Below are 20,685 nucleotides of genomic sequence, written 5' to 3'. Positions count from 1 at the left end.
AGAGGGAAGGAGACACAGAATCCCAAGCAGGCTCTGCACTGTGAGCACAGAGCCTGGTTCGGGGCTTGAACTCATGAACCGTGAGATCACAAAGAGTCAGACGCTCAGCTGACTGAGGCACCCTGGTGTCCCTCCCTTTGAGTTTTGAACATATCACCTTTCAGAAAACCTTTAACTCAACATTTGTAAAATGTGCCTTGTGAAAGCGAAACAAGCAAAAAAAAAAAAAGCACCCCTACTTTTAGATACAAGCGTAAGGCCTGGATCTTATCTTGACACCTGGGCCATGGCTTGCAGACAGCGAGGTCAAGGGAGGTTCCCCTACCCCACCAACTCCGGGCGTCTCCTGTGTCCACGTCCCGCCTGTGTGAAAGTGATGAGACCTGGGAGCCACAAAGCAAGGGCTTGTCAGCGTTCGAAACAGGACGACTTTAGAAACCTCCTGCAGAGGCGCGAGAAAGCACACGGACAGTGGCCTTCAGATCGGAACCTTTTATTTGGGACGCCGACCCCTGCCAGGCTCTCCCTGAACAAGCGGCCATGAGGGCTGTATGGCCTCCTGGCTCTTTCCCGAGTGGTCCTCCCATGGCACTGGGTGTGGCGAAGGCAGGAGCCCCAGCTGCCTCCCTGCCCGGGGCCAAGCTCAGGCCTGGCACACAACCACGCCGAAATAATCACATAAAATGAGCGCTTTTCACTACTTGAAGCTCACGTGGTGGGCTATGAACAGTTAATAACTTTTTCTGTTGACCATTTTTAAAAAAGGTAAGTACCCAGAGAATTAATAGGACAGGAAGACAATTTTTTTAAGTCACAAATTCATTTGGATAAATTGCCTAAACCAAGGTTATCTGACTGTGAACCCAGATGTGAAGTTCAGGAACCGATGGGGACCAGGGAGGGGCCCACCCCTCAGGAGTACTATTATCCCTTTTCTTACCATAATTTTATGTTTTTTAATTTTAATTTTATTTAAGTTTATTCATTTATTATTTCTGACAAAGAGTGAGAGAGAGAGAGAGAGAGAGAGAGAGATCAGGGGAGGGGCAGAGAGAGAGAGAGGGAGACACAGAATCTGAAGCAGGCTCCAGGCTCTGAGCTGTCAGCACAGAGCCTGATGTGGGGCTCAAACTTGTGAACTGTGAGATTATGGCCTGAGCCAAAGTCAGATGCTTAACTGACTGAGCCACACAGGCACCCCTATTTTTATGTTCTTTAAAGTTTATTTTGAGAGAGAGAGAGAGGGTGTGGAGTGGCAGAGAGAGAGGGAAAGAGAATCCCAAGCAGGCTCCTCACTGTCAGTGCAGAGCCCGACGCGTGGCTCGAACCCATGAACTGTGAGATGACCACCAGAGCCGAATTTGTGAAGAGTCAGCGGCTCAACCGACTGAGCCACCCAGGTGCCCCTCTTACCATAATTTTAAATTGAAATCTTGTTTGGAGTTCTACAGAAGTCACAGAGCTATGAGCACAATTTAAAAATAAATGTCATGTCTCGTCAACTGGAAACACAGAGAACAGAGAAATGACTCCCCCTCCCCCTCCCCAAGCACTCTGTCCACACCAGCCCTGCTCTGTGACAATAAATCTCGCTTTGGCTGTTTGAGCAGGGCTTAATCATAAATGGCTTTGAATGCACTCACAAGTATAAACAGAACTAAATGTCACCTATGCGAGTAACAGATTAGCGAGGGAGAGAACAGAGAGCCTGAGCTGCGTGTACAGAGAAAGCCAGATGGCTGGAACATTTACACTGAAGACGGACACGATCATTGTCAAGGTTACAGGAATAAATCCAGACTCCACAGGGCGGTGGTTTGATGTTGCCAACTCTTAGCACTGCTTCCCCAGGAGGTTCGGGCACCAGAACGCCGGGCGGCTGGTGAGAAATGCGCCTTCCTCCTCTGGGGGGCCCGTCAATGAGCAAACCGCCTGCCCCGTGTACAGAGGCCATTCTGTAAGGTGCAGGTGCCAGGAAAGACTCGGAAACTGTGAACTGCTCTCGTCAGAGGAGTGGGCTGTCCTTAGGGGGTTCACTCCATCCACACTGTCTGCAGGGCAGACAGCAGTTTACAGGGCCCGGCTCGCTCCTGTCCGGAAAGCCCATCTACGCGGATCTATGGATGGACTGGAGGGTCCCTGGTGGGCACTCTCACTGAGTCTCACTTCAGATCCCAGGCCTGGACCTCACGCACACTCTCCCTACCTATCTGCACGGAGGGGCAAACAGACCCAGGAACTAATAACAGGTACTTACGATCGGCCTTGAATATCAAGCCCAGTTTTGGACTTCATAGGAGAGGACTCCCGAGGCACCCCGACCGCCCGCTGCCCTCCCTCCACTCATGGCCGCACCCGGCCCTGCGTGTCTCGCCCTCCTGCCTCCCTCCAAACACACATCTCCTTTCCTGGCTGGGGGGCCAGTCCCCTGCTGCCCAGAGGCCTTCCCCCCCTCCCAGGCTCGGTGGATCTCAAGCCCACCCTGACCTCACTCAAGGCCGGCTGGCGTCTCGGCATCCACGGCGTGCTTGTTTGGAGGCTACAGCTCTCACCTGCCACACGGGGTTATGGTGAGAGCTGTGGGTCAGCCCGTGTCATCAGAGCACCCATCACCGGCCGACGAGGAAGTGCAGTACCTACCGTCGAGGAAGTGCAGTACCTACCGTCATCTCTACTCTGCCCCCGCACCCTAACCACCTGCCGGCTGGGGCTGAGTGGGGTCCTAAGTGTGTGCTAACCATGTTACGTGCCTCCTCGAAAACCCCCAAGAGGCACCGGGGCCACAGAATTCAGCACCTTCACAGCCTCCCCACCTGCCACCATGTCTGAGGTCCACTAAGAGCACCGCATCTTTCTCTACTCGAGCCCATCTCCCCTCCGTATCCAGACTGGGTCTCTCCTGCTGGAGCGACCGCTGGCTGCGAAACCACTGCTTCTGTTGGGGCCGCAGCTAAGCGACGTTTCCCGGCAGCCTGTGTGGTCACGTGCGCCCCCAGGCTCTGTTCCCGGTGTATGGGGTGCACCTGCTCCCTGCCGTGTCCCCTCCCAGGGGCTGGGTGGGCAGACTCTGTGGCCCCTGGGAGGGAGCACTCCTCAGCGTCACCAGGAAGGGCTGGCTACTGCTACTTCCCGTTTCAGCTATCATAGCAGGGTCGTCAGGCGTGCCTGTTACTGCGCCCCAGCCTCTCTGACTGACACGCCACGGAGCCCATGGGTGCGTGGCTCGTGTGCCTGCTCTGCTGGGGCCGCCGTGCGCAAAACCCTCCCGGCGCAGGAGCCCCATCCCTTTTTCTGGTGGCCCCTGCAGGACAAACACTGCACGATGCTTCTGGGGCTGAACCAGATTTACAAACAAAACCCAGTTTGTTTCAGTAGGAAAAGCAGGTGCTGACCAGGGGTCAGAAGGGGTAGGGATCGCGCACCAGGTTCTCGGCGCCCTTCCCGGCTCAGAGCCCCTCTCCAGGCTGCGACCTGTGGTCTGGTTTCCTGAGCACCCAGGGGCTGGGGCGGTGTCTAACAAGTGCACCAGAGGCCGTGTTGACAGGTGTGCATGTCTGTACAGAGGAGGAACCCCGTGGAGCAGGGAGGACAAGCCATGACGGCACAGTGACAGCAGTGACGGCACAGTGACGGCAAAATGACAGCACTGTGACGACACAGTGACGGCACAGTGACAGCACAGTAATGACACAGTGAGGGCACCGTGACGGCACAGTGAGGACACAGTGAGGGCACAGTGACGACACAGTGAGGGCACAGTGAGGGCAGAATGACGGCACAATGACAACACGGTGATGGCAGCACAGTGAGGACAGCAGCAGGACAGACCAGGACGTGGAGGACACTGGTGGCCCCACTTGAGCTCAGTCTCTATTAAAAGCAGAGTCTCCACCTGCACAGGGCGCGGGGACAGGCTTGCATCATGCTGCCAGCAGCCAGCCTGCCTGAGTGTGGCCCTCTCTCTGGAGCATGGGACAGACCTCCTGCTGAGCAGGAGGCACAGGCCTGGTGGCACAGCTTCTCTGGGGTCCACGTGATCTGGCAATTAAAGTAGAAAACAGTCCCCTACATAGCCCCCAGGACCCAGCCCCAGTTCAAATGTCAAGGAAAACACTGACCAACGCCACAGTCTCTGAAGCCACTGTGTGCGGGTCTTTTTAAATGAAGCCTGTCAAGGGTACAGATCCTAAGGCAGGAAGCTCACTCATCCAGAACTTTCCGAAGCTTCCATCATCTCGGGAAGGAAGTCGGCATCTGCACTGCTTTACAGGTGAGGAAACTGAGGCTTAGGGGACAGGAGTCACTTGTCCAAAGTCATCCAGGCATCAAGGCAGTAAATGACAGCTTCTGGTTAAGCCCTGACCTTCCAGCTCCTCAGATGCAGAAATGAAGAGACCGAGAGACTGAATTTCTCTTCCTGTCGTTCTTTCCTCCCTCTTCAGCACAGCACGGCGGTGCCAGGCACGGGTCTGCGCACCTCCCCCCCACCCCCGGTGCAGGGACAGGGCCCCACCACCAGCAGACCAGGGCCGGTAAGCTGTCGGCGAGCGGTGACGGCGCACGGGCAGTGCCAGGAGCTCAGGTCAGAAGCCGTCACCATGTGTGCAACTGCACTGCACTGCTCAGAAGTTCAAACCAACGGCACGAAGCACAGCTTAAATTTTTTATCATGTGAATGGCACTTCCATCTTTCGCTGCCGGCCGGCCACAGGCGCCTCCACGCAACTACCCGCTGTGTTCGCAGATGACAGCCTGAGCTCCGGGGTCAAGCCCACGTTGGCAGAAAGGGCCACGCTCCCCGGGTCCCCTTGCGAGTCACCGGGGCCCGCACAGAGAGGGCCTGGGCTGTGGCACCCCCCTTCAGCCTATGACTCACCCAGGCACACTCATGAGGTGCCGGCTAAGTGCACAGCTCTGTACAGGCCCCAAGAAGAAACGTAAATGACAGTTTCTCCTAGAAGACAGGGCCTGTGACCTAGTCGGGGGCAGGGGGCAAATAAATAGCCACATGACAGGTGCTGCATTAGTGACAAGGACGTGAGTAGCCACCATGAAGGGCTGCACCCCCACCTGGTACACAGCACGGGAAGGAGAGGGGTGCATGGCCAGAAGGCCGTGGGGCTGGTCAGAGAGACAAGGAGTGGAAACGGCATTTGAGGCCATGAACAGCACGGAGAAGGCCCAGGGGGATGCGGGGACAGGGCTCCAGGGTTCACAGCTGCCCAGTGCTCACCCGGCTGTGTTCACAAGTAACTTTTCCCGTGAACCTCTTCCGGAGGTGGCCTCTGATGTCACCCCTGCCTGCCAGCACTCGGGCCCACAGGGCAGTGAGGCCAGGCCACATCCCACTGTTGGCCATACCATGGCCCTGCTGCAGAAACATTCAGAGAAAATTCCCTCCCAGGTCACAAAGAAGAAGTCGAAGCTTCTACCATTAGCGGCAAATCGCAACGCTTCTGTTACACTGTTTGCTGTGCCCCAGGCCCCTCATCCAGTGCTCTGCCCACAGCAAACCCCATACTATACAGAGACAATCACTGGTTAATTTAAGGTCAAGTTGGATTTCAACATTTCCAACCTTTCCTAAGGGAGTGGTCTGCCCCCCACCACCCCGCTCCACCCCACCTCCCTCGATCCCCCCAACCCAGATCCACTTCCAATTTACCCAAAGCAGTACCGATCAAAAGCTCAGGAAGCGAGTCGGTTTTCCGAAGGGAGGGTGGATCACCTCCCAACCAGATGATGTCACAAAGTAGCCTCAGATTAGAGCCCTCCCTGCCGTCCTGGATAGAGCCCCACACCAACACACCAACACGGGAGCAGCGTCAGCACCAAGCAGAATATGAAGAGGTTTTTATTCCTTTATTCGGCTCAAGGCACAGGCCCTTCAAAGAGCGCATTCCTACCGCCTGTTAAGGCCGGCTTCGTCCTTCTGAACAGATCCTGACCAAGGGGCCTGTGCCGGGCAATCCCTTCTCCTCACCTGCGTTTACTCAGAAATGGGAGAGTATGCGAAAATCTGACGACCACTGACAAAATATGCTTCCACACATGTGAGTAAGAAGGACCGTGTGGCATAGGGGACACAGGTGGAAAAGACGGACTGACCGGCCCTTCCCAGACAGATGGGTACAGGTAAAGTGCAGCGATCGTCCCTTAACCGCTAGTGCAGAAGCCACAGCTCTGAATGTACTTCCTAGTGTGGAGAGAAATGACCGGCCTGGGGAAAGTGGATCATAAAGCAGATTAACACCATGGAATAAGGAATAACCGCAGGGGAGAGGCCTGGTTTCAGCCTGCAAGGTCCTCTGAACTAGTTTCATTGTTATGTAAATCGCCTCCAGGGTCACATCCATTTATCCCCAAGGTCTATTCATTAGCAGTGTTCTCTGAAATAAAAACCCAGCAGACCCTCTTTCCAGGCTCCCCTCCCCAGCACGCTAGCCTCGGGGTCCTAACTTCCAGACTCTTCTTTCCTCTAGTCTGTGAGGCACCTGCCCCCACTCTCCTGCCCGTGTGCCTGACACACGAATGGGCACACATGGCATCACAGGGAACGGGGAGGAGGGAAAGGCATCATTCTTTCCCTGCCTGCTGGCTGCTGGGCCCCGCCTGGGCTGCCGGCGCTGCTACAGCGTCTTTTCTCTCGGGCAAAGGCAGGAGATGTTTAGGTTTTACTCTGCGATTTTACAAAGAAACCGCAACGGAGTTCGGTCTGGGTGTAAAGTAGCTGAGCTGTTTCCATGGGGGAATTTTTCGTGAGCTGTCGCGTTCTGTTTGGTTTCAATAAAATTACCTGTAGCCCCTGCACATCAAAAGTGCTAAAGAAAAATGGCGAGTCTGTGAGCCTGGACAGCCAGCTGCCCCACCTGCCCCGGGCCCCAGGGGGACTCGGCCCACTCTCCCCGCGGAGGACACGGCTCCTAGCTCGTCCGCGGAACACAGCTCTCCTGTGAGGAGGAGTCCGCGGCCTGGAGCGCCAGGCCCTCTTCCCATCCATCACCCCACTCTGAAGACGAGTCAGAAAAACCCAGCAATCACACTCTGCATTTGGTTACCACGAGCATTATCTGGTCTGGTCCCGTGCAATGAGGACGGTGGGGAGGCTCCTTCCTGATAAGAGGGAAGCACGGGAAGCCGGGAAGCCGGGCCAGGAGCCAGGAGCCGCCCGATGATGGGCCTCCGGCCAGCCTGGCCGCCCTACCTCCCCTCACCCCTCCTCAAGCCTCAGGCAGGCAAAGAGGCCCAAGGCGGACTCCTAGCTTAGCAGGGGCAAAGTGGTCCTAACCTCCTTGGCTAAACACATATTAACATAAAAAAGGCTCCTTATGGTCCGGGATTCAATTGCCAGCAGTCATCAAATTGCAAATCTGCAGTTTCAGCAAAGCTCCCGCTAAGGTCTTTAAAAAGGAAGCAGACGCAAGGACAAAGGGCATCAGTGGGGTCTCTGTGGAAAGCAGCTTCTCGTGGCTTCTCTTCTTTCCACGTTTCCATGTTTTCCAAAGTTTCTATTACCACGGACTGCACAGTTAATACCAAAATGCCTGAAGTAGTAAAGGAAGTATAGAACATAAAAGCTTAAAAAGGCACTTTTTGGGGGGCTTTCTCTTAAAAACTGGCTCCTTAGAAAAGAAATGACATTAAAAATGTTTGCCTTTTAAGAACTACAGAATGTAGGCTTCTAAAGTAAACTCCCAAATAAACTTCAGTATCAAAGATTTTTAGCTTTCTGTTTATTACCATATTAGCGGTCTGGAATCCTCTGGAGAAAAACCATTTTGGACAGATGAAGTCTCACAGACAATCAGCTGCTCCTTTAAAAAATTACTGACATGAAAATTTTTGCCCTTTCTTTTAGTTATCTTGTTAAAAAGACGTCTTATATCCCTTGCTTCATAGGTGACAGAGAACAAGATGAAACTGCCATTCTAAAAGCCACAAAAGATGAAGGCTACGCAGAGTTATAATAAAAAAATGACAAACTTATGATGAGAAAAAAGGAAATTTGAGTAAGTGTGGCAAATCTCCACACGTCGGAGCTGCAGTTCAATCCCTTAACGGCTCGAGGCGCATCAGAAGGCAAGACACTCGAAAGATGAATCAACCGCGAACATGGGCTGAGCATATCAGTAGAGCTCCCTGTACGGACGGCGCACATAGAAGGTGCTGGAACCGGAGAGCACAGAGATGCTAAGCCACGCATGCAAAGGGAGGAGGGGACCAGGGCTGCAGGGGCCATCCTGGCAATGACTCTCCACACCGGGACCGACCAAGTTCTGGGAGCCTCCATGAGCCACCTCGGGTCAGCAGAGGCGGGGGGAGAGGACACGCAGGTTCTCCCCGGCCGCCACATGCTCAGCAGGGAAGAGGCCCAGATAAACCTTACACGTGACAGGCCACAGCGGAAACACTTGGGTGCACGGTCCTCACTCTCCCTCACCTTCCAGGTTAACGGGGCAGGCAGGGGGAGGGGTGGAGGGGAATGTGTCATGTAAAGTATGACACATAACAACACGAATATCCTGGAGAAATGCAGTGTGCAGACAATGAGTGCTCCGCATGGAAGAAGGTAGACGGTGCTCCAGGCAGGGGACAGCGAGGGCTGAGGAAGGGCTGGCAGGACAGGAGGGCAGCGGGGATGAGGGGCGGGGCGGGGGGGGAGGAACGCATGCAGGAACACATATGTTAAAGGGGCACACGCGCTTGGACTGGCAGCCTTGTGAAATGACAGATACAGAAGGGGGCGCGAGAGGAGGCTACCCTGGAGACAGAGTGGAAGGGGAGTGTGGGCTGTGGGGGGGCATTCAAGGGGGCCAGAGCTGCGGCTGGCTGTTGGAGATGGCTGCATGGCAGTGCAAGTGTACTTGACGCCCCTGAACCTGACACTGAGAAATGGTGAGAGCGGCGGATTTTACGTTATGTATCTCTCACCACAATTTGTGAAAAGATGAGTCGGAGGGCTCCAGCAGTGGCTGACCTGGGAGGTGAATGGCTCCTGGGCCTGGGGTGCTGACAGGTGTGCTGCCCCCCCTCCCCCCACTCAACCCTACCCCCCTCACAGCCGGGACACAGGACGGGGCAACTTCCTCCCGGGCCCATTCAGTGGCTCAGTCTGTGCACCCACCCTTGCTTAACACTGCCCAGGGAGGCCCCATCTCAGTCTCATGGCATTTAAAAAACAAAACCAATCTACTTTAGAAAAATTTAATTCACTGGACACAAGTTCATAAATCGTAATAAGTAAGCATTAGAAGCGATCTTACAAGAAAGGCCAATACATAAAGCAGAGAAGCTGTTCTGCCTCCTCCTGGCTGCCTGCCCTCCCCAAGGCAAGAAGCCAAAGGCTCCTGGGACAAAGTGTGACGCGTCCCCCGTGTGCTGGAGGAAGTGCCCCTCCAGTGATACACGCCCCGTGAGCTGGAGGAAGCGCCCCTCCGTCGTGGGTGCTCAGCCTTGAAGAGGAGCTGGGACACCCCTCCCCTCCTTTCCCACCTCCCATGTCCTGTGCACGTCCACCCGTCTTAGCAGACGGTGACCGGGGCCGAGGACAGCCCAGGTACACAGGGGGCTCTCAGCAGCTGGAGATACATTCTATGGGCTCCATCTGGAAGTGGTGGGGCGGGCCAGCGCCCGGGTCCCCCCGGGTGCAAGTGGGGTTGGCAAGGAGATGTTCGGCATGTCTGAGCTCGCCTTGTGTCCCCAGGGCCCTCGGGCACAGTGAGCTGGGCCAGAAAAGCAGCACATGTGCCCTCCCCAGCAAGTCTCCTTCTGGCCTCCTGGCCACCTTTCATGGGCTCAGGGAGCAGGAGAAAATGCAGACCAGGGTGTGGGAGGATGATGAGCAAACGCTGGCCCCGGACAGCCCTGTGGTCTGCACCTAGGCTTCTTGGTCTGCAATCAGGGACCCGGGGACTCATGGAGTACTCGGGAATCCGCACTATCACCAGGGCTCCAAGGGCAGGGTTCGAAGCCGGCACCGCTAGCTGTCTGAGTAACTTTTTCCCACGTTATTTGACTAAGCAGCAGCAGCCAATTTTCCAAGCAGACCAGCGGAGACTCTCAAAACAACAGGCGCACACACACGTTTTTGCTACACGGTTACGTCTTCTGCATTCGCAGAGACGAGTGGGGATTAGCTCACAGACGTGACTCCTGCGACCTCCACCTGCCCAGACGAAGGTATGGCTGACGTGGCCTCTCTAACGCTCCAGCAGGCTGCAACTCCATTGTCATTTAGCCCACAGCAGTCACAGCATTCGGAAGGATGAGCTGGAAGTGCCTCCAGGGTCTGGAAGGGCCTTCCCGCTGTCGGAACAGCATTTGGAACCTCAGGGAGCAGCAAGTCCCTGTCTGGGGCTCCCCTCAGGTCATGTGGTTTTGCTGCAGAAGCTTTTAACCTTGCCACACAGAATGAAACCCACGTTCTCAACAATGTTCTGTCCCCAGCATTCGGGCGGATAAAATCCACCCTAGTCTCCTGGGCTCCATAACATTCATGCACACTTCCTTCTGCACTGTGAGGCCAGGCAGCGCTGGGGACACCTGGGGAAGGTGAGGGCTCCAGGCCCTGGCCAGGTGGCTCCTCCTGGGTGTTTTAGGGAGCTGTCCACGTGTGCGTGCACACACACACACACATTGCCCCTGTGCGCACACACCACCCCCGCGCCCTCAGAGCCAGCCCAGCCCGACAGACTCTACTGACCATCCCCATGGTGGCCCTTCTGGGCATGTCACTCCGCTCCTTCGAACCTTCCAGGGGGATGTTGGGCCCCCTCAGTGTGTGGCCTCCTCTGTCGGAGCACCTCCCCTACCCCCACCCGACAAGCCACTGCACCTGCAGGTCCCACTGCTGGGACCCCCCTGCCCTTGATGCTTCCAATCAGCAGCTCCTGCTTGCAACGGAGATGCTGAAATATCACTTCCCCAGATAGGTCCTCCCATCCATCCAACACTCCTCTGGCTTCCTCTCTGCACCCCCCGAAATGGTACCACACGTTCGCTCTTTGTGACCGTGAGGCCTCCCTCCTGATGCAGCCCCCACCACACCTAACACACAGAGAGACAGCGCTGGTAGAACGGAAGGCCTGAGTAAGCCCCCCGCCGTGGGAGTGCGGGCAAGGGGCTGAGGGCTGTCTTCCCAAGGCCACTCACTTCAACATGGAGACGCCAGGGCCACAGCACAGGGCTGCCGACAAGCCCGGGGCAGGCCAGGAGCCCAGAGCCACCTGGACCAGGTGCGAGTGAAGCAGGCAGAGGTGCTCAGGCTGAGAGACGGGGGCTCCCGGGAGCCGGGTGCACACAGGGGTGCTGGGCATGCTGAATGGAGGCCACCGCAGGCAGAGCTGAGAGAGTGGGGGACAGCTGGGATGCCGGGCCGCAGGCCCAGGCATCAGGGCCATGAACAAACAGGCATGAGTCTCTGTGCCTGACAGCATCAGATGCGAAGCAGTCTTCTGGAGAAGTGTTAATACAATACACATGGTGTGACGGGCGGATTTGTGATGCCATCTCTGTACACGAGCCCCCAGCCCCCCAACACCTACAACGGGGGAGGTGAGACAGATCCAGAGCTGAATTCCGAGGGGCGGCTGCCACTGGGGAAGGGACAGAAACACGGTGGGAAGGTGGACTTGGGGCCGGGATGTCATTGGCAGGGTGTGGTTTCTCTAAAACAAGGCCTGTGGGGCACCTGCCTGGCTCAGTCGAAAGAGCACACGATTGGTTTTGGGGTTGTGAGTTCGACCCCCATGCTGGATGAGAGATGATTTAACAAATAAGTAAAACTGAAAAAAAAACAGGGGTGCCTGGGTGGCTCAGTCAGTTAAGCCTCCGACTCTTGATCTCAGCTCAGAGTCACGAGTTCAAGCCCTACACTGGGCAAAAGTAAATAAATAAAATTAAAAAAAAATTAAAAACTTGAGAACGCACGACACAAGGTGAGCGAGTGCCAGTTCTCCGTGGGCCACAAGCACGTGCTCAGTCGTCTTCTGTACTTGTCTAAATGCCATGACATACAAACTACCGGATCCAATCTGGGCCCCCTCCCCAGCGGCTCACTGTCCTTTGTGGGGTGCCCCATGTCCCAGCCAGGGGCAGTCAGCCCGCTGCACTGAGGCTGGCTTCACCCTCAGCGTGCTGCCCTAGGGCGGGCCGGTCTCTGAGCCCCACAAAAGACAGTTCAAACTGATTCACAGGAAAACCTGAGCTTGTCTTCTCAAATCTGGGCAAGTGGCTCAGAGAAACACAAGAAACAAACCCTATTTTGCTCTGATGGCACCCCCTTCAGAGCTGGGGGGATCCTGCCCTGCCCAAGCCCAGACTCTAGCCAGCGCAGACTGGACGCCATTCTCTATGACATCCTGCCAGCGACTGGCACCTCTGCTGGAAGGGGGTGGGGCAGCAGACTACCCCACCGGGCCGGGCTCCAGGCCCTGCAACAGCTTTCTTGCCACAGAGGAGATCTCACTTCTGACACCCTTGGATGCCTCTCAGAGCAACACACCCTCTCCTATGGGGTCACGGTGACGGCAGCCACAGCGATGGCCTGGGCACGTGGTGAGGGCACCTGTACACCAGACACCAGGGTGAACACTTTGGTAAACAACTTTGAGTTCTCAGAATTCCCCAGCAAGTGGGGAGTGTGCCCATTTTACAGATGAGGAGCTGAGAGGTTGAGGTCAGGGCACTTGCCCAAAGGTACCCAGCTGGGGGGTGATGATGCAGATCTTTTATTTGTTTATTTTTTTAAAAAAATTTTTAAAAACATTTATTCATTTTTGAGACAGAAAGAGGCAGAGCATGAGTGGGGGAGCAGCAGCCAGAGAGAGACACACACAGAATCCAAAGCAGGCTCCAGGCTCCGAGCTGTCAGCACAGAGCCTGACACGGGGCTTAAACTCACAGACTGCAAGATCATGACCTGAGCCGAAGTCAGACACTTAACTGACTGAGCCACTCAGGTGCCCCGATGCAGATCTTTTAAACGCTAGGCTACTGTCACCACTGATCACCATCTTCTGCCAGTACTGCACACCCCCCCCCCCACCAACACACACCAGAAAACATGAGATAAACAGACTACCAACCCTACAGTAACAGCGGGATGGCAAGACTGGGGGCATTGTGGGTGCAGGAGCGCTGTGGGTGTGTAGTCCGGGGACCGCCTCCAGAAAGCGGCTTCTGCGCAGCAAAGCTACGTTTACTCTAAATGCCCCAGAGGCCCTCCTGGTCCAGCAGGAAATAAGAACGGAGCCCACTATCACAGTACTTCTGTGCTACCAGGAGGTTCTAACAAACTCCACAAGACCACAAGAAGAAAGGAGATAAAAGGTAGTGGAAGGAAGACAAAATAACCATCATTTGCAGATGAAAATATGACCTAGAAAAATGCATGCAGGAAGTGAATTTAAAAACTGTTACAAGAAATGGTAACAGTGACTGGATACAAAGTATTTTATTCCAGCGCTGAAGAGCCACCATTACTTGTTAACTGCAAAAGGAAAAACAGTAACTATTGCGCAGTCAACACCTAAACCAAGGGATCGTCATCACCTCCACCAGGAGGGCCCCCAGCATCTGAGTGACACCTGGAGAAGGGGTGCATCCTCATTCAGGCTGCGGAGATGCCTGACCTGAATCTTATCAGGACTTGGTCTAACCAGACATCTAATTTGAGAGGCATCTGATAAAATGACTGTCCTGGTTTTCGTTTTTGTGTTTTTTAAATGTCAAGGTCAATACAAAGAAAGGCCGAGGAGCTGTCCCAGAGCAAGGGGACCAGGGAGACAGGACACCCGAACACATGGCTCCCCACGGGACAGGACCCTGGACGCTATGAAGGGTGCTGGCACTGGCAGAGGGGCCGTGGATTAGAGGGCGGGCTGGGTGACAGTCAGTGAGCAGACCGCGGTCATGGCAAATGCCCTCGCTCTAGGGAAAAGGAGGTGTTGCACACGTAACCTGCTCTCAAATAGCACGTAGATGTGTAGAGAAAATACTAAAAGCAAACATGGCAGAACGTTAAAAATTGAATCTGGGCAGAGGATAGGAGTTATTTGAACTAGTCTTAAAACTTTTCTGGAAGCTTGTTTTCTGAATTCAAAAATTTAAAAATAAATTAGTATAATAAAGTCCAAACCAACAAAAAAAAGAAAACACACACACACACACACACAGCCCTCCTTTTCTACATGTGAGCACTAACCCTCTAGAAAATAATAAGGGAAAAAAGATCCCATTATTGATATTGACCATTCCCAAGATAAATATGTAAAAAACACCCAGAATTAAACATAAAACCTTAAGAAACACAGGAGCTCTGTGTAAAGAAAACTAGTAATGATCTCAGGAAAATGTTATCATTGACATGGAGGAAGGTGCAGGGGGGTGGACACTGTTTCTCTAAAGGGCCAGACACTGAATATACTAGGTTTCCAGGCCACCCCACCTCTGTCTCAACGAAGCAGCAACGGAGACCATGAAAACAAATGGGCGTGGCTGTGTTCCTATAAAACTTTACACAAACAAGAGTCTGGCGGGACTTGGCCCACAGGCTGCAGTCTGCCGCCAGGATCTCAACGTGCTGCGCCTGCAACTGCTCAGCGGAGCGCTTCCTCCTCTTCCTGGACATGCGGCCCTGGACCAAGCTCTGGTCACCACTTCCGGCCTGTCCACAACCCTCCCAGAAGCTTGGTGCAGACACTGCCACAGCCCAGCTGATGGCGGCGGGTCCCTTATTTCCCACGTGAAGCACAGGTTTCCTGACCACAGATCAGAAATACCGATTCCGGACTTTCCATGAGCCACATGTTGGAATTAGTTTATCACAACAAGCAGAAGGCCACAGAAGTATGTGAGTGGATGCTTCGTGTCCTCCAAGTGCTCAGCACGACACCGGCATGGAACACAGGGAGCTCAGCTCTCACTCGTGGGCTCACAGCCCCCTGCAGCGGGGAAGGGGGGACACGGGGAGCTCAGCCCTCACTCGTGGGCTCACAGCCCCCTGCAGGGGAGAAGGGGGACACGACCACTAGTCACACCAGAGAACGGCCAGCCATACTGACAGTGCCCGGTACAAGCAGGCATCCGTGTGGGCAGCACACACACTCATCTGTTCACAAAGGACTTTTAAAATCTGTGAGCACGTAATATTCACGTCAAGGAACCAGACTCCCAAGTGATCTATCGATGACCAATGGGCACAGTAAACCCAGGGCTATAAAAGGCCACGGAGGTTTAAGAACATTGTCCTGCACACTGTGTCTCCTCTCTATTACCCACAGGAATCCGCTCCTGGGTCCTGTACTTCTCTCCTCGGGCTTCGAGAACTCGGGTAACGGGAAAACGGACAGCGTTCATGCTCATGTCTCTGCAGTGCCGAGCAGCAGAAGCCGAAGAGGCTGGCCTGGTCGGCCACAAGACAGCCGCTTTCAACAGGAGAGCTTCTGGATGGCTGTGGCTTCCTCAGCCCACACCATGGAGCCGCGGGAAGTCCACCTGAGCCCCCGGCCCAGACCACACCTGTGGGGCCTTCTCACCTTGGAGCACCCATGCCTCGGAGGTAACTGGGGTAAACTGAGGCAGTGGCCACACCCACGCTGGGGACCTGCAGCCTCTCCAGGTTGGCGGCACGTGCGACTACGTAAACGTGAACAACCTTAAAGACTAAAAACTTAAAACCTGAGTTCTTCAGCCACTTTAGCCACTTTTCAGATGCCCAATGGCCACCTCGGATGGCACAGACAGAAAACACTTCTGTCCTGCAGAAATTTCTAGGCCCTCCATGAGATCTCCTGTTGGCTAGCCCCTGGGGTTAGCGGGTCTGGAGCACCCGTTCACGCCACAATTTGCAGAGAAAAACGTAACTGCTAGGAACGCGGAATATTCAGGAGTCTCCTTGCACGTTAGCAGCTACTGCAGGGCTATAAACGTTCCTAGTTAATACAGAATCCAACCAGAGGAAGGTGGATATTCTTGAGGGAAAGATGTTTTCCTCAAGCTGTGGTGAGTCACCGTCCCCAGCTTCCCAGCTTCGAGGGTGTACCAGCCAAGCAGAACGGTATATTTACGGCCCCAAGGGCGGAGGCGGAGACATGCAAACGTCGTCGACTGCTCACAGAGCGTCACAGCCTCCAACCTGTTCCTCTGCCACCAGGACCATCAGATGCCATTTTCATGCTCTTTCTGAATCAGCTCCGAAGGCTTGCTGGGCTCACAAGCTATTTTTCACTGACCGTGTTCCAGCCACGGCTTCCTGGTAGCACAGGGAAGGATCTTCAATGTCACCAGTAAACTAACCAAATCATGTGATAGGAGGGAGCTTTTCCGGACACTCGTGATGGACAAGTGGCCCCAGCCACCGCTGGTGCACGTGCCTGAGCCCGAATCACCCACATGGGGCTCCCCAGTGCCGGGCGGGGACGGGCCCTACTGGTCTCCTTGCCAAGCTGCTCACTGAGCCACCCACCCACACCCCCAACCATGGCACATCAATATGAACCCCAACTCCAACTAGGAAGTTTATAAAACACAGCAGAGCTGTGAGAGGGGGCGGTGCAAGTCCGTGGGAGGGATTGGGAGGGATCAGAACACACGTGACCACCCTGCTGTCCGTCTGGAGAACCGTGAGCACCTTCTGTTCCTCTGGCACAGACCCCAGAAAGCGGAGTTTCTCCTGAGCCGATGGAAGGTTGGCGCCGGGCCGTGGGACACTGTCTTGCTGTGAGGAGGGGACAGAAATCTAGGGGGGGAATATGAGATCAGGGAGGGAGGGAATGTTCGTGTTTATCCAAAGTCAACACAGTTTGTAGAAGTGTGCTCAGAAGGGTTTCAAAAGAAATCCCAAACGGGGAGTTATTCCCACAAAAACACATCTACTTTGTCACTGACACCACTTGGGGACGCTCGCAGTTCTGTGTCCAGCCCTTCCTCCCTGTCTTTTCCTGGTGGCCCCCCTCCTACGGCTAAAGGGTGACAGCAGGGCCATCGTCGCCTGGGAGCCAGCAAGAATAAACGGACAAGATGGGAGAGCCCATCTGAAATCATCAAGAATTGACTGTCCGTACAAAAAAAACAAACAAAAACAAAACACCTAATTTAAGCCAAATTAGGTCATGAGGTACTAATAAGGCAAATGACTCAATCACATGACATTTTCTGTTTCTTTAAGCACTGTGGCAGTGCCTGGGGAGCTCAGTTGGTTGAGCGTCTGACCGTGGCTCAGGTCATGATCCCGCGTCTGTGAGTTCGAGCCCCGTGTCGGGCTCTGTGCTGACAGCTAAGAGCCTGGAGCTGCTTCAGATTCTGTGTCTCCCCCTCTCTCTGCCCCTCACTTGCTTGCTCTCTGTCTCTCTCTCTCTCAAAAATAATAAGCATTAGGGGCGTCTGGGTGGCTCAGTCGGTTAAGCATCTGACTTCAGCTCAGGTCATGATCTCAGTCCATGGGTTCGAGCCCTGTGTCGGGCTCTGTACAGGCAGCTAGCTAAGAGCCTGGAGCCTGCTTCAGATTCTGTGTCTCTCTCTCTCTCTTGGACCCTCCCCTGCTCATGCTATCTCTCTCTCTCTCAGAAATAAATTTTTTAAAAAATTAAAAAATTAAAAAATAAGCATTAAAAAGTTTTTAAAAATATACTGTCACTCAACTTTTAAAGCAAATTTTAAAATTAAACTATATCAAAATGCCTGATCCTTTCAAAGATTTCTATTTTTCAAAAACATGATTTGTTGAGTTCAAAGGGGATCAAATTTAGCAACCCAACTTAAAGACAAAATATGCTTTTCTTTACATAAGACATACTGACGTCAGATGACTGCATAATCCAATCACTGTTTCCCTCAATAATTAATCCATGCGCAAGTTGTAAAGCCAGACCTGTGTAACGAGACAGGAATTCTAGATGCGAGACAGAGCAACTGATTTCAGTGTAACCAACGGAGAACAAGTCCACTCATGACGTCAGACTCCGAGCTGCAGCTGACCTTGAGGAAACGACCACCCGTCAGGTTCCGGTGAGGCGTCTAGGAACACCGTCCACAATTGAAAGGCCGCTAAGATCCCCTCCCTCGTCCAGCCCCCCTCCGTGTGAGGCTGATTTCCTTCCCAGCCTGAACCGGAACCGCCTGCCGGCACAGACTAGCAGCCCAGTGGCCAGGACGTTCCGGCCGCCTTCCATCAAGCCAGACCTTAAAGCTTTTTGCAGAAACCAGCTCCCCTACTCTAAATGTCCGTGTCTGGGGGAAAATGGTGGTTTTGTCATGAACAAGGATTCTTGACATACATTTATTATTACTATTTCTGAGCAGCTTCATAAATACGTATATTTGAACTTCTCACTTCTAATTTCTAATACGCTGAGTGTGACAGCCGGCCCCACACGAACGAAAGCTCTCCGGGGTCCCCGGCAACGTGTGAGGGTGTGGAATGGCCCTTGGACGCCACGCCGCATGTCCTGCTGAAGTGGACAAGGCGGGGGGGGGTGCCTGAGAGGAGAGGGGACAGGCCAGGGGCAGCTCTTCCGCAGAGCCGGGGCCGGTGCTCAGGGGCAGGGTGCCGGGCGGCCGCTGTGGCTTCAAGCCGGAAGGTAACACAGGCGGTCACAGCCCCACTCTGCACACACGTGCAGGGGACCCAGGGCCCTCCTCACTGAGGAAAGAAACGGAAGAAGCGGGCGAGCCTTCCTGGGCAAGGCTGAACATGTCACACATGACTAAGGGGAAAAGAGTTCTTCTTAAGCAAACCACATATGAAATAGCCATCTCTTCCCCGCCTGCCTCCTGGAAAGTATTCGCAGGAGGGAGGAGGCCACACATCTGCAAGCGGCTCACGATTTAATGCCGGCGCGGTCACGTCCGGGGGAAGCAGAGCCCACGCTAACTCATCTTCACCCTGCCGTCCAGCTCCCAGAAGTGGGTCCGGTGAGGCCAGAGGGGTGCAGGGCAGGACCGCCCAGCATAGGCTGGCCGGCCGCGCCATCCAATGCATGCTACCCCCTCATGGCTTCCCTGCACACGTCTATGAAACACATTCACAGCCAGAGAGTCCATCTGCTTTCCTTTAAATCCATCAGGAGCCTTTTCCCAGAAAACCGGAAACTTGTGAAAAGCGATAGCAGCGGGTGAACGTTACCCACGAAACCTCCCAGCGTCACGACGCAAGGGCCCGTTTCCAGGAAATCAAAGTAAAAGCATTTATATAATCCTCTCGTGTTAATACGAAATGCTTTAAATGCAGGGTAATTATGGAAATGAGGCATTGCTGTAATTTGAGTTGTCATTAATTTACCAAGTTTATCCCCTGACATTCACAAGATGCAAAAACAGCAAACAGTAAATGGCTGTATCTCCAAATCAAAAGCTTTCATTTCATTTCAGCTCATAATTGTAAACATAGCTGTCTTTTGCGAAAGCACTAACTGTGAACGTCATTAAAAGTCTACACCATGCCCTTTGGGCACCCGGCAACCCTGCCCTCTCCCAGTGGCAAAGGCTTTTGTAAATTTATTATGAATTCGAGTTCAGCACACGCATCATGATCAATTATAACCTTCTCATAGGCTCGCATCTAAAATACTACATTCATCTTCCTATGTGGGTGACTGGCCCCAAATACCTGGCGGGAACTGAACACTGGAAGGGGCACGTGTTTTTATTCCCAGAGGCTCTGTGCATGGGCTCCCGCTGGGCCATGCTCCCACAAACCAGCCTTTTCAAAGCAAGTGTTTGGCAAGACGATGGTGTCACTTTGAACAGATGCCCGTGATCCATAACAAGTGGTCACGAGCAAGAGGACCAGAGGGAAGGGCTTCCCTAGAGAAAACGCACATCCCGTGGTCCGGCCCGCGCCACCCAGACGCCGCGGCTGAACCCACGGCTCGGTCTCTCCTTCTGCTGGGCGGCTCCTCCTTCCACGGGCACTGATGTGACCGGCAGCCCCACACCCACACCGTGTCCTCCTTCCCAGCAGGCCCCAGATGGGAATGTTTCTCCCTCAGAGGCCCTTCTGGCCACCTGTCTTCTCGGCGGCTGGGAGCTGAGCGGACGGACACCCTCTCCCGTCCCATGGCAAGCCCCGCACAGCATATAGTCCTGGACATGACCGAGCTTCGAGTCACGGGGGGTGGGGGGGACCTGCTGTCTTTGGCAAATCTGGAGCATTTTCCGACTACTTTCAAAATGACTTCAATCTGATAACGACCGCTATGACGGTTGATAACTGAGTCCATACTCTTCGAGGGACCAAGGTGGAACAGCACTGGGAAGCTACAGGAAACAGTCCCCTATGTACTAAAATGCCTTCGTGGGCACAGTTAGTCACTTTCCATCACGGTCTACGTGCGGAAGCTGTGACCCCTCCCATGGGCCACTCACAACTTGTCCTTCCGAGGGTGGGGCACCGGCACAGCCAAGCACATGCACCAGCAGCCAAGGTCACCGGCAACGGTACAGGTGGTACCAATCTATGGACCCCGGCGAGGACCATCCAAAGGCGCTAAGGGAGACAGACATCTCTGCTTCCTGACAGACGCGTGCTCTACCGCCTATGAGGCAGCTCTGGCAAAAAAACCATCAAACCCGAGTTGGATCAAATCTCTGGTCCCACAATCAATTTACAGTAAGTGGACACCATGGGAACCCAGTCCGCGAACGCAGGCTGTGGGAACCGCATGGGACATATGAATCCGTCTCTTC

The 20,685-nt window shown here is 54.2% G+C and overlaps 1 protein-coding gene and 1 long non-coding RNA gene across 3 annotated transcripts in view; one reads left to right on the top strand and one right to left on the bottom strand.

Moving 5' to 3' along the window:
- The window catches only part of FOXK1 (forkhead box K1), a 60,478-nt gene that overhangs the window by 34,895 nt on the left and 4,898 nt on the right, over positions 1-20,685 (bottom strand). The gene's annotated exons all lie outside the window — the stretch shown is intronic.
- Positions 5,809-7,986, top strand: LOC120227960. Of its 2 annotated transcripts, none has more exons than XR_005527379.1 (2): positions 5,809-6,053; positions 7,900-7,986. It is a non-coding gene; the product is annotated as an uncharacterized LOC120227960 (long non-coding RNA). The 2 variants fall into 2 exon arrangements; XR_005527378.1 differs by having other exon boundaries at positions 5,809-6,135.

The sequence above is a fragment of the Hyaena hyaena genome, unplaced genomic scaffold (genome assembly GCF_003009895.1).
Source record: "Hyaena hyaena isolate Hyena2069 unplaced genomic scaffold, ASM300989v1 scaffold_20, whole genome shotgun sequence".
Lineage (NCBI taxonomy): Eukaryota > Metazoa > Chordata > Mammalia > Carnivora > Hyaenidae > Hyaena > Hyaena hyaena.
The sequence above is the reverse complement of the archived record's forward strand: the minus strand, read 5'-3'. Positions and strand labels throughout refer to the sequence as shown.